The sequence below is a fragment of the Hippoglossus hippoglossus genome, chromosome 9, assembly GCF_009819705.1.
Source record: "Hippoglossus hippoglossus isolate fHipHip1 chromosome 9, fHipHip1.pri, whole genome shotgun sequence".
Lineage (NCBI taxonomy): Eukaryota > Metazoa > Chordata > Actinopteri > Pleuronectiformes > Pleuronectidae > Hippoglossus > Hippoglossus hippoglossus.
Genome location: NC_047159.1, coordinates 22,846,079 through 22,855,831, shown reverse-complemented (window position 1 = coordinate 22,855,831; position 9,753 = coordinate 22,846,079). Strand labels below are relative to the sequence as shown.

At 40.7% G+C, this 9,753-nt stretch overlaps 1 long non-coding RNA gene across 1 annotated transcript in view; it reads right to left on the bottom strand.

Annotated features, from left to right (window-relative positions):
* Window positions 1–4,363: 4,363 nt before the first annotated feature.
* LOC117768265 overlaps window positions 4,364–9,753 on the bottom strand; it is a 33,214-nt gene continuing 27,824 nt past the window's right edge. Inside the window, exon 3 of the long non-coding RNA XR_004615032.1 lies at window positions 4,364–4,723. This is a non-coding gene — a long non-coding RNA (uncharacterized LOC117768265). The remainder of the gene's footprint in view (window positions 4,724–9,753) is intronic.

The window sequence follows — 9,753 nt, the reverse complement described above, 5'->3', positions numbered from 1 at the left end:
GACAGCAAACAGTCGTGATTTTGTTGAGTGTTTAGCTCGCAGTGAGGGAGCAACAAGCCGATTGGCAGATGCAGAGCGGAGTGAACGGGCTGGGGGGTAACGTTTGACCATGTCCTGGATGTATACTGGACCCGATCCGTTCGCAGCACGGTACACAAGTACTAGTGTTTTAAGAGATGAATTAAGTTAATTAAGTTAATTATGAATCCACCCGTCCTCATCCTCATTTTTCCTCCTGTCTGTAATCCAGAAATCAAAGTTTCCAATAGTCGAGGATGTTCCATTTATTAAAATGTGTGTCAGAAGAGATGAGGCCTGTAACAGAGCCTGGAGCAAGCAAAAAAACTTTGTGTCTGTTGGAATCTGTTGGAACTGATGGAACAGTAGACGGAACAGCTGGGCAGCTGTAGAGGCTGTAATGTCATTTACTACTGTAGGCTTAGACTAGGCAACCTATGGTGTTGAGAAAACAAGAACAAATACAGCTAGTTATTTTCATAAACTTGAATTAATAATTACTGGATGTGTGTATAATCTGGAGGAAAATTAAGAATAAATAAGAACAGCAACTTTGCTTTTTAACCTTGCTCATGTCTGTTTATTTGCCAGATGGCAATTCTTTTGTTCATCTTTTACTTTTCCTTCCATGTGTGTTGGGCTCATTTGAGAAAAATTCAGTAGGTACCTGATTTCATAGATGCTTGTACGCTGATGAATATTGAATTGTTTATTGTTGTCACATTGATTTTGTTATATTCCATGAAGCCTACAACCATATATCTGTATGTTGTCTGTAACTTTTATCGTAATCTGGATTGAAAGGGATGATGGATGCTGTGCATTAGTGTAAATTCCTCTGCATGCCTTGCACCTGTCCCTGGCACAGAGCTGTAGCTGTAAAGGACACGGGGGTCATGTCTTGTCACGTCAAGGGGAAGATATTTTACATTCCACAATTACACACAAATTACATTTGTTGAGTTTTTAAGATTGATGGTACCGACTCTTTAGAGTCAGTATTTTTTTATATTACTGTTTCTAGACAGAGCACTATTTGAAATTAAAAGTGAAGTGAGCAATTCTGGAGAAAAACATGATAGTTAAACTAAACAGCAAAACAAAATTACCCCTCCCTTCAGAAGCTCCGCCCCCCAGATTCATTGGACATGCATTGCCAAGGCAGCGTCACAACACAGAGTCTTATGGAAGTGGAAGTCTCTTATTGCTGAAGCAAAACAAACCTTATAATATAAAATGTCATTAAACAAACAACACATACACAAACACAACATTCACAACACAACGGGGTAAAAACTAAGTCGTTAAGATTTTCACAACATAACTACAATGACAGAAGCGAGGACTGTATAGCCTAGCATTTTGAATTATTCATCCAACCAAAGGTCCACTGGGCTAGCTTTTTTGGGCTAACTTTTTGTTTTGTGTCTTTTTCTTTTTTTAATTTTCATTTCCATAAAACCAGGATGTACAAATAAATGCTATGTTATAGCATACTCAAAGTTCTTCTGCTGCTCTAGCTAACATTAAGCTAATATCTTGAAAACTAGATATTAAATCAAATATCTGTCCACCGAACACAAACATTACACTGGTACCTGCTTACTTACTAATGATTAACTACCACAAACATCAGCAAAAGGATAAAAACAATATTGACTTTTTTAGCTCTGTGAGTCATAGCAAAGTTAACATTACCCACCTTAGAAGCAGAAACGGAGCATCCTTGGCATTGGTTTTAAATTCTCTGAGGTCAGGGACTACTGGGAGAAGACCCGGTGGGCTGTAATGGGGGCCGCTGCACCTGTAGGGTAGTTGACTGTTAAAACATCTGTAAAGTTTTTAATAGCCTCATCGGCCTGCAGGAATGCCCCACTGTGTCGTGCACTCTGTCACACACATGTAGAGGTAGGTAGTGTGTCCCAGACATAAATGTTGAAAGCAGTAGCAAGTGCAACCTCTAATGAGAAGCTTGCTAATGTGTTTTTAGCATTAGATAAAAGATAGAGATACAAGGTTCAAGAAGAAATCTGTCTGAAAGAGTGTTTTTCCAACGCAGAACCAGATCTAAAATGGAATTGGCCATCAGACTCCAACCCCAGGTTTTTATATTTGTACTGTTTCAGAGTAATTTATTCAGTGTGGTAGACAGACTTAATTTAGTTTTTTACAAGTATAATAAGAGAGTCTCCGTCTTGAGACTCCTTTTCCATTTCTTAAATTTCCCTCAGTGTTTCTGTTGAGTTTGGCTGCATGACAGTGGAAATGCCAAAATGTGGAACTGAGTCCTGCAGCCTCTTGGTAAAATCAAGATGTTATCACACATAACTTTGTTGACACAGCAGTGACAGCTGCAGACATGAATAAGTGTCACACACAATTCTTTGGAAAAAGCAGGGTAGAGAATCTGTGATATTCTCCCCTCGCTTGGCAATATTCATGTGTGAAGATTATTAAACAGGACATTGTCAAATAGGAGAATGTGAACTCAAACCTTCCTTTTAAAGTAAAATCATATACGGACAGAAGAAAAATAGAGATAGAATTAATACAATGAATGTGTGAACATAACTGCCGCAGACAGGCGGCTGGCTGGAATTTGTTTTGGTGTGCTCAACAACTGCAAACATATAATCACACACGAGAAGTGCCCACAAAAGACAGTTACAATACAATAAATACAGTTCGTGCAATAATATGACCCATGCCTGTGAAGTACCACATTAAAGTGCATGTGCTTAAATATACAAACAGTGATGTATTAGGGTTTTTTCAGGTTTGAGAAGTCCTGTGGTACAGTTCAGAGAAGGTGGCAAGTTTCCAGGCAATTCTTTTTGAAGCTGTGAGCATGACTCTTTCTAACATTTTTTTTACCCTGTTGGCTGTAAAATTGCCAAAGCAAACATTTACAGTGTCAGAGTGAGAGATGCTGTCATTGGTGTACAATGAGTAGAGCAGAGGCAAGAGGACACACCCCTGGGTAACACCTGTAGATCTAAAATCTATTGTTGACTTTGACAACCTGTGTTCTACCCAGGAAGAACTTCAAAACTCAGACACTGATGGAAATCTACCTGCAGAGGTTGGTTATGCAGCCTCTTGAATATGATTATGTTCAAAGCTCAGCTACAGTCTATGAGCGGCAGCAGTAAACATAATAGTTTTACTGACCCTTGTATATTTTCACTGACCTGACAGCTAAAAAATGACAATAACTTAAATAAATATTAAAATGTATAGGTGCTCTATATGTTCCATACACTTACAGCTATGAATTTCAATCATCTCCTTCCACTATGAGACATTAGGTGAATGTTTATTTAATTTTAAATGAATAAAATAAAATGATGATGATGATGGCATCCCTACAATGTACCTAACATTGTAGGGATGCCATCATCATCATCATTTTTATTGTCATTATTGCTTTTATTATCCATCCCTGTCGGATGCAATAAACATCATAAATAGTGAGGCGGTCCACAAAGTTGGCAAGGATGGAAACAATAAATCAAGCACACCCTTCCAGACGCATGTTTGTGAAGTAGCGCACAACACAAGTCACATGGCTCCTTTCAACTGCTGCATGAGTCATCTGATCAAAACTTCACTATAAAACATTTTGATTTATTTAACTTCAATTTGGGAAATCTGTGCTAGAAACAACTGCCTGCTATAAACGTGCAGTACTCCACATTAGAGCAGCAACAGTAGAAGTTGGCACAGTCCGTAATTTTGGTACGAAAGTATCACAAAGCAACAACGGGTCAGAGAACAAGTGTATGATCAGCATTTCAGATATTTCTATCCACATTAGTACTCGACACTAACCTTTATATAACCTCAGAAGTTACTGTAGCTCAACGCAGCTGGTTACGTTGTTAGTTAAGTCACAAGTACCTTAGTAAAGTGCCTCATTACCTGGCTACTATTAGTCTCCTATATGAGATGATACCCTCAACGTTTTAAGTCTATACACATTTGCAGTTGTTTTTGAATTGAATTTAACTTCGATATACCACATAGGTGATATCCTTGAATTCCACGTCCACTCCTCCTTAGAGAAGAGCAATCCTCGTTTCATACCCAGACCTGTCACTGACTGGTCAAAGAACTTACCCTTAACAAACTTAACAAACTGGTCCCTGTTTTTTTGCACCCCAATTTAGGTGGTAGGGTCCCCCGGATGCTACAAGAGGGAATTAAGATAGAGTGACTTGGTTAAATATGCCTAAAACCCATCATATCTAAGAATATTTAGCTGGAAGCAGCACAAAAATTCACATTTAACACATTGTAAATTTATTATTCACAAAGATTATGCAAATAATGGTGCAAGTAATAGTTAAGTGAAGAATTTTTCCGTCCGGATTTTTAAACATTTCAGATGGTAGTCCACCTTGTTTGTGTTTGTTTGAAGTTAAACTAGATTTGTCAAATACTTATTCAAAGTGAAACTTACTTTCTTTATTGATGCTTACAATCAGTGATATGTATTTCTGTATTTACTTCTGGAAACGGTTTGTGCCTTCAAACACGTGACTTGTTTAATCCCAGCAGGTAGATCGTGTAATGGAAAGACTCCGGCAGAACAGCATGAGAAGAAGCAGATGATGATTGGCAGGGCCCTCTGCAGAGCAGACTGGCCGACTGACTGGCTGACGGGCTCGCTGGCCAACTGGTTAGGGGTTTTCCTTGCCTGCAACTGAAAGGAGAGAGACATGGGGTGAGGAGAATGTAGCAGGGTAAGTTAGGAAGAGAGAGACAGAGTAGGAGAGATGCGGAAGGAGCACGGAGCCAGCAATTTGCTCTGCTGTTGCCTCGGGACCCTTAATAAACACATCCATAAACTTGGTGTGGCTCCCTTGTTCTTCTCTCTTTTTTCCAGGCTGACAAGTTTAAGCCCAAAGTGAAGGTTAAGTCAATCAAACTCTTACTTGTGCACCTTTTTATATCTACAATATCACTCCCTCAGCTAGTGTCCAATATCTATTATGCTGTGCAGACAAAGTGTTCAATGCTTTGTGTAAACTCCATTAGATATGAGTGAAAATTAAGTGACACTGATCCATAAAAAGAGTCATTGGTGCAAGCAGCTTATTAGATTGACGTCAGTCTTCTCAGCCAATGCTCGAAAATGAAAGGTTCACGAGGAAGGAAATTATGGTCGTATTTACAACAAGGTCAAAGGACGAAGTTGTGAAGTTGTTATAGAGCTATAACGAAGTCTGCCTCGGTAAGGTGTTGGACTTGACCATGAGACAGCTGTTCATTTCCCATTTCAGAACAAAAGTCAGTGATGTCTTTTAACCAATACTTTCTTATTGCAATCATGATGAAGAAGGTCGTCGATCTTTCCCTTAAAATAACCTTTTCAAACCTTATGGTGTTTTGCTGTAGATAGGAGCGCAGTGATGCAGAGGGGTGGAATCAGAATGTAGGGACAAACAATCTACCGTTTAGGTTGAAGGACTTGTGTTGGTTATGATAATGTTTTAATCAGGCATTCAGAGCTTTGAGACTAAATGTTAAAACAAAGGCGGGTTTTTGGACTGCTGTGAATCAGTGAGTCTCTCATAATCCTAGTAGCTTGTTCATGTCACCTCTGCTATAGGCATTTGTGATGAAGTGCTAAGGATATTACCGTACTAATTAACTAAGTTAATCTTCATGTATGCTTCTTCAGAATTTCATGTTTGATGGTCAAATAGCTTCGTAAAAACCCACTCCCCCCGAAGCTTTCCAATGCTGACCTGTTTCCAGTATCTGTTCCTTTCTAAAACCAGCAAGTCAACATTCACACCAACTTCCCACTGTGATTGGCCAGTTAACAGGAGCCAGGGTTTGGAGTTCTCTCAACCCAGTGCAATACAATCGCTGACTTCCAGCAGCGATTGTATAGAAACGTGCGTCATCATCCCCACATTTACGCAATATCCCCTAACCCCCACTTTTTTTTATGAACAACTGTGTTCCCTCCCTCACAACTTTTATTCTGGCCATTCGGAATAACAATGAAATCTTTTGATTTTATCATCGCTCAGACAACACATCATACAGGCTGTTCTGTCCAAGTGCAACCCCGATCTGGAAAACAACTCAAAAGCTCAGTGCCACAGAATTCTTGGTCACTTTTGTGCAGTTTTATGGAAGATGCTCCCCCTTTTTTTACTTTATTAGAGCTCAGTTTCCTGGACTTAATGTCTTCTTATGATCAGATCCAGTTAACGTATCCTGCAACTGACAGTGTCAATATGATTTAAAGCTTTATGAAACCCATGTACAGGACTACTTATGCGACTATTTGTGTCTACAAAGGAGAGTGACACCATGAATGGTTTTAAGCAGAGACTCGCCACATGTGTGCTTCATTATTCAGAGTTGAACAATTAATTTGCAACATGCGAATACAGTATAGATGTACGTTTCTATCTATCTATCTATATATCTGTGTTTGACGTGTCTTTGGCCTTGACCTGGAAACAGCGTGTCTATAACCTAGTGAACTTCTGTCAATACTTTAATTCCTCACCCCGTCCCCCACACCCAGACACTGCAGCTGTCCAATCTCCCTCTGGGGTCAAAAGGAACATCCTAATGCACGTCCCACTTGAGACTGGCACCTGTTGGCCCTGACTTAGCCTGGCCTTCATAAAGACAACAGAGAATTCAATAAAGCAGGCTTAGAGCCACGAGGCCTGATGGTGCCTCTGTTCACCCCACAGTCGCTGCTTTGCCTCCCCCTCATTTTCCATGCAATAGTGAAGTGAATCTCAAGCAAATGCTTGATACGTCATTTGGAAGATTGAGGCAGTCTGACTCTTAGCAGTATAACAAGAACGATCACAGATACATCGGTCGAACCACAGCGGATTAATTAATGGGAGAGTGAGGCTGCGGGGCCTGTCTGTGCTGGGACTTGTGCTGTGAAAAATTGGCGGGCGACTTGTCTTGCTGAGTTTAATATTCATCAAAATCTGTCTTTAGGGCTTAACTGAAGATAAGATCATAATAAACAAATGTAAAACCATCAAATTATACACCTGCTTGTCAATGTAGATTTTTATGGCTTGGATTTCTAAGAACAGGCAAAGTTGATGTGTTTCCAATAAACATGTCTGCAGCAGTTTCCTATCCAAAGAAACTGGTTGTTATGTACATACAGTACATAACAACCATGGCAGCAGGGGCAGGGCCAGGGGGCATTGGCCCCAGCTGAAGTGCCCCTGTCCTGTCAGACGTCTTATAAAAGGTCACTTACTAAGAATTAATATGACAATTTGTTAGGAATTTTTATTTTCTCAGCTTTTTTTAAGTCCACAATGTACGGTGGCCCTGAGAGCTCAACGCACTGCAACTTAAGACAACACATGCAAGTGGACAAAACACAAGCAAAGTAAGAAAACATCTTCATCAATTTGACAACACAACACCACACATTACGCACAACACCACACATTACGCATACCACAACACATTACAAAAACGCGCTGCAAATACAGAAAACGACAACGTAAGTGTTTCCAGGGGACACCTAAAAGTGATGGACACTGCTGCCACAGGAGCCACAAAAACGTCCAATACGTCCAACAAATTCGGTTCCACAATATGGACAATACATTGCCTGGAGAAAAGGAAGAATGTGAATGCTTAGTGCTGTAAATTACTCACAAATAGCGGCTTGCTTGTTAGCGGCATGTCTCTAGCTCAGACCATTGAGGAGTCATGACGCTCTAAAGACAACATGATATTTGAGATTGTATACGGCCCAGTGGGTCTCAGAGGGTTAACAGGATACACCTGCAGTAATAAAGTTGATTATTTATTAAAATAAGCCAAAAACGATTACAGTTTAGCTAATTTTCCAAGATCACTGACGGACACCGACTTTAACAACTCCAAACTGCGGCAGGAACAACAACCGAATGTGTCCATCACTTTTAGCTGTCCTCTGGAAACACTTACATTGTCGTTTTCTGTATTTGCAGCGTGTTTCTGTAATGTGTGGTGTTGTGTTGTCAAATTGATGAAGATGTTTTCTTACTTTGCTTGTGTTTTGTCCACTTGCATGTGTTTTCTTAAGTTGCAGTGCGTTGAGCTCTCAGGGCCACCGTAACAATGTGGTTGAACAAGGTAAACTTTTCAATGATGTGCGGCTTTGCTCAAATCTGTAGAGCTAACAGTAAACAAGGAGTGACCTAAATGTGCACCTCACTGAATCAGGGATTGTTCATGGATGTGGACATATGATTGACCCCTCTTTGTTGTGGCCACTTTCTTTCCCCTGGATTTAGAGAAATCCTGGATCTGCCTCTCCTGCAGTCTTCTGCACAGCTTCTACCAGGAAGAGTAATAACCACCACACCATCCTGTCAGCTTTTGCCCATTGAACCTGATTTTGCCACAGTTGATGGCTCACTTCCTTTTACCAGTCTTATTATTAGCTTACTGTGCGCTCAGCTGTCCAAGAGTGTAATTAGAGGGCAGATAGATCCCACTGTCAAGCTGACACGTTGAAGCTGCGGGAAAATCGGTCGAATTGTGACTTTGACAATGTGTGAGTCACTGCTCTGATCCGCTCCTTCATTAGAGCAAATCCCTGCCCTAAAGACCAATGAAGAAGAGATTTAGTGAAGTCTGGGAGGTCTGCCTAAAAAGGCTAATGGGCCTGTGTGCATACATGAGTGTGTGTGTGTGTGTGTGTGTGTGTGTGTGTGTGTGTGTGGGTGTGTGTGTGTGGGTGGGTGTGTGTGTGTGTGTGTGTGTGTGGGTGTGTGTGTGTGTGTGGGTGTATTGTATCTGTGATATAACTTGAAATGTTTCCAGTTTCTTTTTTTCCGGCTTTCCGCTGGGTTCCTACATCGCCCCTTCTCGCTGTCACTCACACACCGTCAAACACCCCTCTGCTTGACTTATAATTAACTGCAGTTGTTAATGGGCTCAAGAAGAATTTAGCTTGTAAGCCGATCCTACAATTAGGGCTTGTTGACTTTTTGCATAAATGTTGGGGGGGCTGCCCTCCCGAGGGGTGCAGGGCAAAAGAAGGGCGTCTTTGAGCGGCTGCCAGGCCCGGCTGGACCTCCTGAGATGTTGGAGGGGGAAGTGGGGTGTAAAGCACACAGAGAGGAACCCCTTCCAACAGTGTTCCTGTCGGGGTCACACAGGACATCAGGTTAACCTCTGGAAACTGAGATGAGACCCTATGGACCAGTGAGCCTCACATGTGCATCCTCAGGAGGATAAACATGCATGAATTATTTAAAAGAGGAAATCGTCTCAGAGCAAGTTGGATATACTTGAGCTCTGGTTGTAGATATTCAATTTCAAATTAAAAAAACATTATACTATATGTAATTTTAACGTTGGCACATATACAAAAAATAATTAACATTTTATTCTCATTGTTTTTGTCTCTGTTTGAACTTGGCTGCTGATTATTTGTTGCATTCTCAGGTGCTGCTGCTGTTCTCGGGTGGCAGAGTCAAACTAAGCTTATTTGCACTGTGGAAGCACAGACGTATCAAAGTTAGTGGACGACAAAGTTACTGTCTCAAAGTGCTCGTCTGAAACTGGTTATGACAACAACAAAAAATGTAATATCACTGACGTGCAGACTCCACATTCTGAATATGACAACAAGAGTTTACTGGAGTTACTTGTTTATGATGTTAATCATCAAATCAAGGAATTTTATGATTTGAATCAGGAGAATTGCAACATTGGATAAAAACCAGG